The 14,289-nt window shown below is 27.9% G+C and overlaps 1 protein-coding gene across 1 annotated transcript in view; it reads right to left on the reverse strand.

The window, feature by feature from the left end:
* Positions 1-11,970, reverse strand: part of LOC132917845 (mucin-2-like) — a 39,408-nt gene extending 27,438 nt beyond the window's left edge. Inside the window, exon 1 of the mRNA XM_060978798.1 lies at positions 11,737-11,970. The gene's annotated coding sequence lies outside the window, so the exon portion shown is untranslated. The remainder of the gene's footprint in view (positions 1-11,736) is intronic.
* Positions 11,971-14,289: the final 2,319 nt, after the last annotated feature.

The raw sequence follows: 14,289 nt of genomic DNA on the forward strand, positions 1-14,289 counted from the left end.
AAGCCGACCAGTTGTAAGCGACATCAAATACGCGCGAAAAAACATATCAGAAAAAAAAAACGTTTAAATTTATTTTGAAGGCAGTCAAGTATGTTATGTTTATAATTGGTATACATAGGTACATATACCTACATAGACTTATACGATTTTTAAGAATAAATAAAGTGTGTTATTTATTAAATTATGCCGACAAAAATGATTTGTTAAATACTATGAGAGACAACTCATAATTACCTAAAAAAAATATACATGTTATACTAATATATATTATTTATAAGAATTGTATAGCGGACATCCATGCTTCTGCAGTATTATAATATGTTATAAACAAAATTCATGGTAACGAATCAACAATTTTATATTAACGTTTATAATGCAGTCTTAATATATACTCGTATATGTATATATATTGATAATATAATTGTGAAATATGATCGCCAATCAGGAAAAAATATCAATGTATTATAATAACAGTTTAAAATACTTATATGTACATGCTAATATAATACTCATTACTGAACTTGCAGAGTCGATCCAATCATCGATTTAAAATAAATGTATTTTTACTATTTAGACGATATTTCAGAAAGGGTTATATGATTACGCCACTACGGTAGTCTTAAGTATAACAGTAGTCAATTTTAAATTTATTTAGTACAAATATCATATGTATACTTAATATATTTACATTTCATGTTCTTTTGATTTACAAATACATAATTCACACACTATACACAAAAACAAACCGAATTTATACAATACTCTGTATAGTTTATATAACGTTTATTATAATGATTATAATGAAATACTCGTAATATAATATATATTGTGTACATCAAATGTGAGAAATAATTGTTTTGTTTGGTGTATTTGTGATGTTAAAACGAACCACGAAGACCAGAGAACGAATAACAATATTTACCGTCGCACGCAGTCGTGTTTGTAATGGTTTATAAAAGACAAACGTCTTGTTCACTTACGATATAAGTGCCAAGTAAATACAAGACAAACAGTCAGATAGACGAGACGTACGCCCTGGCGCGTTTCAAGATCGTGACCACGAGAAAGACCATCCTCGGCATAAGACTAATTATCTACGCAGTACGCATTAATTTCACATAAACCCATACCGAGTAAGCTGTATCGACATGGTTAATTGTAGAGATTTACCGGTTACAAAACGGATCATTTTCTCTTTGGTCAAAATTTTCCCCGAACTAGGTCGGAACCACACGGATTGTGAATTTCGCAAAGAAATAAGAGGGATTTTTTTCTGAACTAAAAAATTTAATATAATCATTTGAACACATCATGCGTTACGGTTTAAAGTCTCAGTATTGTATTAGATTAATATGTCACACAGGCACACTCATGAAAAATAATTGATTTTAAGTAATTATCGTTAAATAGAAAATAACGCAAATCTATAGATTATAATACATAGAGCAGTAAACCATCATATAAGTACTTATTTTATTAGTTCATATATTTATTCAAATCGAATCACGGTGGCCATAAATATAACAAATCAAAATGCTTAAGACCCAATTATGTCAGGTTTATATATTTTATTATCATTAAATTCAGCACGCATATATAGTTTACGCGTATAGAATAATTGACATAGACATGTATAATATAATACTACCTAATTAACAATTATACTATTATGAGAGTTTATTTGTTACCAACTAAAATATAATTAAAATCAATTATTCGTGAAACATTTTGTTCACGGAGACTAAGTTAATCATTAAAAAAAAAGAACTATAACTGACGTCCAACAAGTGTTTTATTAAGACAGAAAAAATTTCCAATTGGCATAAAAATGTGTTAAGTGCGGATAAGACTACGTTTGAGCGTATAATATAACAAATAATATATACATGGGTGATATATATACTACATAATTTAAAACTGTATACTGTATAGGCATTTATTATAAGACCATCGGAGAAAGTTACTGTGTTAATTTCATGAGCATAATGTGACAGTATTTCTAATAAGTATATAGAATACGGATCGATCGATTTATTATGGACGTATATCCAACCGCCATGGACAGTATAGGTATATAATATATTATAACGAAACGCGTCCTCGAATACGGTTAGATCGATGTAATATGGGTAATAATAATTTGGTAGATAAAAAAATAAATAAATATCGTGTTCGTGTATGGTATGAGTATAATATTCTGTTCAATGAAAAAAATTCGTCGTCTGCTGTTGGATTTTGTTACGCAATATTTGCACTTAAATTTATATCAATATACATTCATAATGTTTCATCGACGTTGGGGTAGATTAAAATTTATTAAAAAAAAATGAAATTGCCGTAATTATTAAATTATATCCTGTAATATAAGACCGTCCTTATTCTATGCGATGACTGCATGGACGCGTATGACTAATATATAGATAGGCGTGACTTTCGCGTTCCATACATACGTATATATATATATGTGCATGTTATTACTTATTACTTATTATTATTGATGGACGCCTTTTTCACTGACTTATTATATTGTTATTATTATTGAATTTTAAGGACACGAATATTACATTTGTCGAAGAATGAAAAACGAATTCGGATCAAGGTTCAACGAACACAGCACGTACCTCTTTGCATGTACAACGACTGTACGTCTGTAGTATGCATACACTACACAGTACACAGCAAATACGTTAAACAAATATACCTATACAACACGCGTACGTCTGATCACATAATATAAACGTATACGAATATTATTTAATTATAATCACGACGACGTCTGGTCGTGATTTCACTATGGGATTATCGAAACTTCGCGCAGTGCCTGTACGGTGTATGTAGCTGGTACACCGTGTATAATGAATTTCTCGATTTTTTTCTACACTATAACTACTATAACTACAACTATGTGTTAACTATTAGTGTATTGTATGATTTGTATTTTTATGACGGTACCCACAGTGGCGTGCTATTTTTCCAGACGGGTGACGGTATTACCCGTGTATGCGAATAATAATAAGTGTACTTTGCATCTACTTAATATACTTATTATACACGATAAATGCCAAATTTCCTACATTTGTTTTACCCGAAACGCGATTCTAATTTATATGCGTTTTTAAATCCACTACACGCACGTATTTAAAATGCGCGTCAATAACTATTTTGATAGCACCTACGTATAATACTCCAATACCTACAATAAATGATTTAACATGATAATATTATACACCTCAATATTTTTTGATATGTCCCAGCTCAATACATATATAACATAGTACATACATTACCTAATATACCTATATATATATTATATATAGTTTATACCATTATACCTATATACGTAAGTACTTTCTATCAATTCATATTTCACCGTAATTTCAATGCTTTTATAAGAAATTCCTACCTATTATTATAGTCCAACTGCAGTCTGCAGGTTACTCTTTATACGAATAATAATTATGTGGAAATAGATAAAATTGTTAACAGCTCAAGATTTAACACTTATATACTTTATTATTATAACAACGATATTTTCATATTGAATAGATAATATACAAAATGATATTTCTCGATTTTTACCTTCATACATACGTGAGTTACCTATATTATATTTTGACGTAGACATAGTACGTAGACACTTTAATTTATTGTCAATGCATAATATATATTTTATCTGAATACAATTCAACAATTTTTGTTTCATCTTTTATTAAACTGCATTAATTACTGTACTGTCTGTACTCAAATTATGTTATTTGTATATACTGGCTATGTATTTAATTATAAAATACACATTTTATAAGTCAGAACTACTGTCAGTATACAGCATTGATTATTTACTCATCAGTTATTAATATATTAACTTCTATAATATTATACGATCCATACTATGATTACTTTAAAAACCCTCTATGTATTTGTGCATTTCTATTGGTTATTAAACATAATTAAACGTACCTATGTACATGTGATTATATATATATATTATAATATAATGGTATAAATATTATTTTTCGTTTACTTATTCATATAATTATTATAATAGCTGTCTTATCACTCTAATTTAAGATAAATTAATGCTGTTTGTACATATTACAAAACTTAAGTATTACCAATAAACAAAAATTACAATAAAAAAGAACAAAGACCGGTACCTTTTTTTTTAATAGACAATAGACATACATACACGGATCAGAGACACTAATTAATAGTTTCAATACTGAAACGAATTACACTATTTCAGTATCCATGTCACTTGAATATACGCAAATACGCAATAATACTATAGAAAATAATAGAATAAAAATATGATAATATTAATGAGATAGACGACATAGTTAAAAGGTAAATGGTAAATGTAAATAATTTATACCTATATAGTTAAACATATTATATTTAGATGAAATATTGAAACTGTTCAAAATCACAGTGATAATATTACAAATAACCGTTTTGTTTTTTCATAGTTGTTATTATAGATTGCTTAACAAGGTTGTTTTAACTATTTAAAACATGCAGTAGGTATAATTAATACATACGTAAGCGCTTAATGATTAAAACATTTTAAAAACAATTTTACTATGGATATAAATGATATTATTGCATACATTAATACTATTTGTTTTCATGCAAGCTATTTCGTTGATATAGTCGATCTGATTTATTCACAAACGATATTTTGGAACACAAGTACAATAGGACAACGAATTATCAAATATCTGTATGTACTACAATAGTATAATACACATTAATTATATCAATCACTGTATGCGATATGCCTGAAAAATGTAGGTAATAGGTATACAATATAAACCGCTGTCATCCCACCGCGTATTTGGTTTTGTGTGAAAGAAGAAAAAAGTTAAAATAATTAACAGCCGGAATCGCGCGTACACAGAAAACCGCACACGTTGATATATATATAGGTACACAATAATATTATAACAATCGAAAGTAGTCTGCAATGCTGTAGTGTCTATATAATATCTCGAGGCAACAAAGTCTGATGACGGTTGATTATACAGTATATACTGCTCATTATTATTAATATCATTTTGGACCTTGCGGCGCGATGGAAAAATAACTCAATAATGAAAAACAAAACGAAACGAAACGCAATAAATCGCCACATAATAATAGTACACAATATCATACTTTAAATAATTCCGTGTAGAAATCGAAGTTATTCGTGAATTTTGATACACATGCATGGTGTACCTGTGTATTATAGTATTATTATAAACGACATGCAATTATAACATGAAAACGCAATATGTATATCTACGTATATACTACAATAGTAACAAGAATCTAGAAATGGAATAAATGCGTATATATTATTAAATATATTAATATATTATAGAGAGGTATTTATTCATTACTTTTTGCTCTATTAGAGTGTCGCTTACGCCTTATTATATCATATTCATATATCATCTTACATCGAAACCGATTCGATCACAAAAGCCTTCCGAATTTTCTCGTCTACGAGTATTATTATCTGTAGGCGCCCACAGAAATTTTTCTTAAATCACAATCAACCCAACGTTCGGTGTTTGTTAATATTATTTGTAACGTTTTACTTATACACAGTGTTGCGAATTTACAGTGTAAGAGGAGCCCAGAGGTACTAAGTGAATTATAGTGAACGCTCGTTTATTATACTTTTGTCAATGTATATAAGTACACAATAATTTATTTTATTATTATGTTTCAGCATACGTCATTAAGAAAATTTTTACTTAATTTTTTGATACTGCTAACAACGCTGCCGTCCAAGTACATTTTTTCATCGAATAAAATTAATGAAAATCTTACAATATTGTTGTATTGCACTCGCGTATTAGAATTTCAAATTGTTACACAAACACACAAGCATTTTAAATTAACGTTTAAAACTCGAAACTAAAACTGGCTCTACGATATGCGCATTTGATATTTCTTTGTGAAAATCGCATATTGGGTTCAATATACGTTCAGTATACGTAGGTTATTCTCAATTCTCGTGATCGGGATGTCACAGATTCTTTAACCAATAACCATGAGCTGTCATGATACATGCGCAATTATCAATATAATATAAAACTGACGAAGCGTAAAGAAACAATTTTTGTATTGGTGTATGTAGATATTTGTGGTATTTTCAATTAAAATTCAAATCGTCTTCTCCTGCGCTCGCGCACGTGAATTATTCTCATTTAAAATGTATAAATGATTAAAGTTAAACCCTGTCAAATATTATCAATAAGATTTGTTATTTATTTTTTTGTACATACACAGCCATGGTACACAGGTATACATAATTGTGTTACTATATCGTTTTCCAGGCTATATATTATATGGTAAGGTACACATATTAGGTATAATGTATAAACCTTCTATAGGTTTTTGCGGTTACACGTGGTTAATAATATAACATATACTTTACGTCGGCCGCAATTAAAATAAAGACAATGAAGAAGACGAACCACACGTCTCGTTGCTTGACGACTAATGGTCATATTGTGATGTATTAATTGGAAAGAGTCAAGGCCAATTATTGTTACGACACTATTTGGGTCTTCTTCTTGTTATTACGTGTTAATTTTCGATTAATTTCCGTCTATTGTCCCCGAGCACCATACTCACCGTGGTCGACGACACTAATATTAAGCGTATGGGCTTTTTTCTTTTATTTTTTTATAGTAGGTAGTAACTGGTAGATATTATGCGCACGTGCTGTGTATTATGTAAATCGTTGATATCATTATTTCCAGCGAACGTGTTCTTTGTGTGCGTCTTCTCGATATGACGGACGGAGACAGACGCATTCGGACTGCTGCCGACTATTATAATCTCGTGTTGTGTAACTAGGACTACCATTAACGTGTGACTAACGTGTCGTAATTGGCTAGGTTGAAAAAAATGTTATGGAAAGCAGTTCTGTGACTTTGATTTTCCAAATCGTTATGAAAAAAAATTATAAGCACATTAAACTATTAAAGTGATAGGTTTTTTAATGAAAAAAGCAACTTTTACAACTATCCAAGCAAGTTTTCAATATTGCCATATAAACTATAAAGGGTGTTTTTACAGTAATAAAGTATAAAATATTTAATTTTATAATCTATATAATATAATATCCTAATAAGCTGTACTATTATACTTGATATCTTCAATTATTTAACAAATATAACTATACATTTTATACAAATAAAAATCTTAATAAAATGTAATTTACGTAATTATTTCTAAATTAAAATATTTAATCGCACATAAAGGGATAATAAACGCGTGATTTAGCTGTATAGGTAATCAATCTTGAGTGTATTCTAAAATGCACTGTTCATAAAAATATTTCATTATTTTCGATATATAACATTGTTTATTTCTATTATACTTGTATCTATATGTAATAATAATATCGTTATTATTACCGAAATACCTATATTTGGGTATTTTAATAATACATATATATATATATATATATAAACTATATAGGTACACTATATAATGAAATATATGACCTTATGTAGTAATTCTACCTCGTGTGATCGATTAATCGAAATTCTCAATGTATTACTATATATTATTATAGCATATACGATAATTATAAATTTTATCCGTAACACAATATTTTATTATATATAGATATTATACATACGAGTAAATACGGAATACAAGCTAAGGAGATAAAATTTGAATGTCATCATAACGTATTAAAATTCGAGTATGCATAGGTATTTTTTTCCACTTCGCTCTTTGCAATAGTTTGCGTACATATATTTTATCCGTTTTCCTTGTAGTCGCGTTTCGTTAAATTCAAGGATTTTCTGTCGATTCGACCCCGTTTGGCGTAACATCTAAACCTTACATAATTTCCAGAATCCAATGTTTCCTAGAGGCAATAACCAATTTTTCCATCTAATGACCGGATACGCGCGCGCGGCGCGGTATAGGCAAGCGGGTACTATAGGCATCGTTGACGGTTTATCGACATTACCCATTGTCGCATGACGATAAACCGCATTTTCGTCATCTAATACTATAGTATGCGCGTATTATATATAATTTAAATACATATATATTTTGCTGGATATATTTACTAAAATAATATTGTTAAATTTAAACAAGCACAACTCTCATGAATCACGATATGCATCAAATATCCAATTCTTAAACCATCGTCGTGCAGCTCAAAGTCACGCTACACCTGTAAACCACAGCTACTATACTTGCTATAGATATTTAGATATTTTTGATGGACATTTTCTATGATCATCGACATGTATCCTTGTACATAAATTAGGCGAATAAACATAGTATAAACATGCTCAGTGCTCACCCTAAATGTTTTTCCTTTAAATATGAACTTTTAGTATTTTTATACTTAAATGCCATATTTTTAAATAATTGTTATGTTTTGTACTATCTAAGGAGTGTCCTTCGAGTTTATAAGCTTCTGTTTTTCAAATGAGAACCCATTTTTGTAAATTATTTAATGAATAAATTTGAGAAAATTTTAAGTTATACCCAATTAATTTGTACAAACAAAAAATTGTGTCTCCGTAGGTCGCAGGCATAGGACATTTTTTAAGTATTCAGGACGAAGAATCTCAATAATTTTAAAATACAGTATTTAAGTATATTTAAACATTTTAAAATATCAGATTTTTAATTACTGCAATAATGAAAAAAAAAGGGGTACACATGCTTGGCGAATCACCCCGTATACCATTTATGTATATTATACTATATATAGTGGCAGTATGTGTTCGGCTGCAGGGCACAAATAGACCACCACATCGCAATAGTTATCGTCGTGATTAACAAAGACTTCTTTCATACACACACACACACACACACACACACACACACACACACACTCATATAAAAGACTGTTTATTAATTATTATGCTTCGATGCTTGCTCCGCCGTCGGGCAGTACCCGAGTACCTTCTATATTAGGTATATATATATATATATATAAGCTGTAAATGCGCAATACGATATAGAAACGTGCGCGGATCAATGACGGCTATTCAAATCAATTACATGTTTAGGTAAGGCGTTATATTGCATCCGACAATTTTCGTGTGATTATTATTGTTTGGCTATGAATATGAGAGAATGTTAATTACACTCGTCAGTTGTTATCGCGACCCCTTGGGAGGTTTTATTTCGGGTTTTCAATTGCGAACATTTTCAATTCGCACACTTCGAACAATATACAAGGTATATACAACGATGCTTTAAAAGTGCAATCAAAAGAAAATCACATGGACATTAGGCACATATTATTAACATTCCGTGTACATGTAGTAGTGCTGGTGGCTGTGTTGAAAAACCAAATTATATTATTATGTGATCATATAATATTATAATATAATAATAATGTATATCGTATTATTATCATGCGACGTAAAATTGTTACAAGAAAAAAACCCACGTTTGGTCGCCGTCGCAGGAAAATAAATACAATAATTATTATTTTTTCTTCTATTTCAGCCAGTTTAGAACCTTTCACTCTCTCCTATATATTTACATATTCGTCAAATTGTGACGATTTGAATTGTTTTAAGTTTATTTAAATGGTATTGTGGTAGTCGTACAGTAAAATAATGATAGCTAAATGGAAAATCGTGATTAAGCTTTTGTGTTTATTTTACTTACTATTTCATTACATATATTTGGATGCCAAAAATATTATTGCATTTTTTATAAATGGTGTATTAATTTTTCTGAGAAACCCGGAAATATTTTCGATTTAAAAACTCCGAAATTATCTTTATTATAATGTTGTATAACATTAATAATATACTATACATTTTAAAATTATCCGAATAAAAATATATCATTGTGTATATCTACCATTAGAAAATTCTACTTTTAATTAAACCTACTTCTTTAATTATTATTCATTTGATGTAATACCCAATATTTTATCTATCTATTAAAATCAGATAATTATTTAAAATGTTCTCCATAAATATTTTTAAATATATATAAAATAATACTTTTTTATTATATTCCACAAAATATGATACGTTTATTTGCTAAGATTTCCAAGCTATATTAACTATATAAATAATAAATATCTTAATAAAATAGTAAGTGTTATATATATTTATTTTATCGATTATGAATTTTGCTGCAATAATAAATAAATTAGAACATTATCATATTATATTAATTATTAATATATGTTTATGTTATCCTCTTTTAGATGTATTAATGTGTAATATATATATATATGTATTCTCACTCTTACCACATGTACTCAGTGTGCCTCTTAGGTATAGATTGTATATTTCAAATAAAGGAAAAAAAATATTAATTATAATTTAGTAAACTATTATTATAACTAAATATTATATTTGTAAACAAATTATGTGTAAAATTTAAAAATATTATTGATAAAATGTAATTTAATACAGTCGTATAACTTGTAATGATTACAGTAGAAAAAAACATATCAATCATGAAACATGTTCGTTTAAAATATTAGAAAACAAGATGTTATGTTAATAAAATAATTCCACGATTACCACTGCTATACTTGTTGTACGAGTTAACTTAGATTTAATACTTAAATAGTTTTGTTTATAAATATACCTATTTAATACCTACTTCAATACATAAACCACAGTACTTACATGTTTATTTAAATTGTATTAATTTCTAGTTTAGAATTTTACATGACATAATATTATATACTTTCACGCAAGTGTTGTAATGTACTATAGGTACTATTAAGAATTAAGCATGTTAATATTTTTATTAATTATTACCATTACACAATGATTCCGACTGCAATTGTAAAGCCCACAAAAAAAATTATGAATTTAAAAATTTGCGATACACATCATCACTTAAATAAAATAATAAAATACTAATCTTTTTTCTCTTACAACTATATATCAACTCTTTTCTTACACCTAGGACCTACATAAAACCTACATAGAACATACATCCTTTATAAACGCTGTCCCCTATCTCTCCTAAAATATTTAATAATTTAATTCATATATTATAAGCAATAATTATCATCTGTAGTACTTTAATTACATAGAAAATTAGAAATACATACCTATCTATAGTCTACACGTCTAAAAATGCTAGAAATAATATTGTTACGAAGTTATTACTTTACAATTCATTTTTATTTGTATTATTTTCTAAAACTCAACATAATAATTTTGTGCCTGATAATTATAATGCATTATGACTTAAGTTTTAAGGCTTATAGTTACTAAATGCTGCAAGTTATACCTAAATGTAAGTAACTGTAAAATTATTCATCAATTATCTTGTACTTATTTTACAACACCTGGATCACAGTGTTTCATATTTAATTTGTTTTATTTTTAAAATGTATAAAACAATTCGCAGCCTGAGTAGATTATAATTCATTATATAGTTGTAGTCTTATAGATTTACCGAATATTTTTCGATTCATTCAAAAATATTGATCTGATAACAACCATAGTAATTTCTTTATAATTCACATTAAGTATTTCAATAGTTATCGTTTCCAGTACCCAGACCGACCACTTATTGTAATATCACTATACTTGACTCATACATGATACATGTTGATATCTATCGTTTAAGTCTTTTAGTCTCCAATAGAGTGTAACTGGTCATCACAAAATGTACAAGCATTTTATTTTTAATCACACTCCTCGAAATCATTGAGATGTGCGTAATCGATGTAAAAAATAATTTATTAAATATGATGAAATTTTTTGAACTTACGTTGAAATATTGAGCTATCCGTGTTCTCGTTAGAATATTTATACAACGAAACCGATCACGCACTATTGTCTGACAGATTTTTATTCACGGTGATCATATTATCATTATCATTTTTAATTCATAATTATTATTGTTTTTGTCACAAGTACGGTAAATGTTAAATGTAATAATAATATTAACACGCAGAGATATACACGCGCGTCTAAACCGGAAAATATGTATGAGAAGACTAACGCTCAGACGGTGTGCGCACATCGCGCTAGACGGCCACGAGGACCGCTGCACCACCAAAGCCCCACTATTCAATATATACGGACCTAACATATAATACTGTTAGCAGGTACATATATATAGTCTTGGCGCTTGAAACAAAAACCCTAGAGGTGTACTGTACTCGTCGTGGTTGGCTGGTTAATAAATATATGTTTTACACAACATAATAATAATGAAAATAATAATAACAATAACAAGGTAATGATATAAAAAAAAACTAATAGTAATACTTTGATATATATATATTATATATAATACAGATTATAGAATATAGACCTATAAAACAATACGATTACTATTACTATATATATATATATGTCACATCCACTTGATGAAATTTTCCATTTCATGAAAAGTTTTCAGTTCTTGAAATGGAAACTGTTTTTTTCCATTTAGTATAATAATTAACAATTTTGTAAAGTGGATGTCTTTTCACGAAATGGATACTAAATGTTATATTATGTAATTTTTTTTCATCAAATGAGAGTAATTTCAGATGTGTTACTTCAGTAGCACGTTTAATTTAATGTAAACAAACAAATTTAATGTTATGGTCCTAATAATTTAATATTAATTTAAATTTTTCATCAGGAACTAACTGAAAATCAACCACGTCAACTTAGCCAAGCTAACCTCTCTCATTAAAATCGTTTGTTACAATGTGGGGGGGTTGATGTTGAATCACCAACTTACGATTAGCATTACGATACTTAGTAAGTTTCCACAATTGGTCTAGGAATGGTACATATAGTAATAGTAATCTTATTGTTTTATAGGTCTATATTCTATATCAAAATATAACTATTAGTTTTTTTATATATAAACGTCATACCTATAACATAGTTATAGGCAAAGAAAGATTTCGTAGGATTTTGTCAATTCTTATCGAAATTCTTATCAACATTTTTTAGTACAAATATTATATTATTATGTTTTCCGTTTTCGTAACACAAAAATATAACTGTTATCAACAGCCGGATCTAGCATATTTTTTATTCGGGGCAAAGTATAAAACTAGCGCCTTCTCATAATTCAGCCCCTCTCTATTATGCCACTGTTGTTTAATATGGCAACCACGACCAAGATTTCCGCGGAAAGTTCCCCGGTTCGACCCCTCCCCCTAGATCCGACCCTGACTGTTATATTTATCTATGGTATGTATTTTATTGTAATCTGTTTCAATACTACTGTTTACCCACCTAAATATAAAATAATAAAATATAACTTTTAACTTTTAAAAATCATAATTTATTATTTAGTAATAAATAATAATACATAATATTCTTTTGTCGATTACTGCAATTAATATTTTATGCTATGTTAATTACGATTTTATTTTATTATATTGTTATAAGAATTCTTTTAAGCACATTCATTAAATATTGCATAATATTTACACATAAAAACACGGTCAAGTACTTTCGTGCCAAATCTCGAGTTCATAACTTTCTTTCATATATTTCTGGTGATTAAGTGCCTAAAAATATACACTACATATATAACACGATGAAGATTTTAACAAATTTCGAATGGATATAATACTTGAAAATATCAAAAATTGAAAATATCTAATGTATAGGTTAGGTTACTATCAGTAATAATATCTATACCATTCACGTATTAAAAATAAAATATTCATAATAATTTCAAAGAAAAAAGATATTCATATTTAGGTATTTAGAATTTGTATTACTTTATAATCATCATGAAACATACATAAATATAATTAAATAAAGTATTCACAAATAATCAACAGTACCAATATAATTTATATTCATTAATTAAATTGTTGGTGATCATTTTTTTTGTTTTTTTTTTATAAAGTAAATAAAAATCCTGAAATTGAAGGTGTAAAAGTAGATCATAGAACATAAATTAACTACATAGTTTGCGAAAAAAATAAACACAACTTATCGCATTGCCTTATAAAAATATAATGTAATAAAACTATTTTTTACGCAAATCATTGTTCCAACAAAGTAAATTTAATATTATCCTCGAGCTATGACTTTATTGTACTGTATTGTTCTTTGAGCAAATTAATCTAAAATGTATTATACAAAAAATAATATGTACACAGATTAACCAGTCGATTACTAAATCATTCCCAACACGACCGTTTTATACGATATTAAAAATGGTCTTGTATAGGTATGTTAAAAATTAAATAATTATTATTTAATGTAAATTATTTGTATATTAAAACACAAATAATAAGAATAATGAAAATACATTTTGATCAGCGTTGTTAAAGTTTTCACTTCTATGTTTCAACCTTAA

Source organism: Rhopalosiphum padi, chromosome 1 (genome assembly GCF_020882245.1).
Source record: "Rhopalosiphum padi isolate XX-2018 chromosome 1, ASM2088224v1, whole genome shotgun sequence".
Classification (NCBI taxonomy): Eukaryota; Metazoa; Arthropoda; class Insecta; order Hemiptera; family Aphididae; genus Rhopalosiphum; species Rhopalosiphum padi.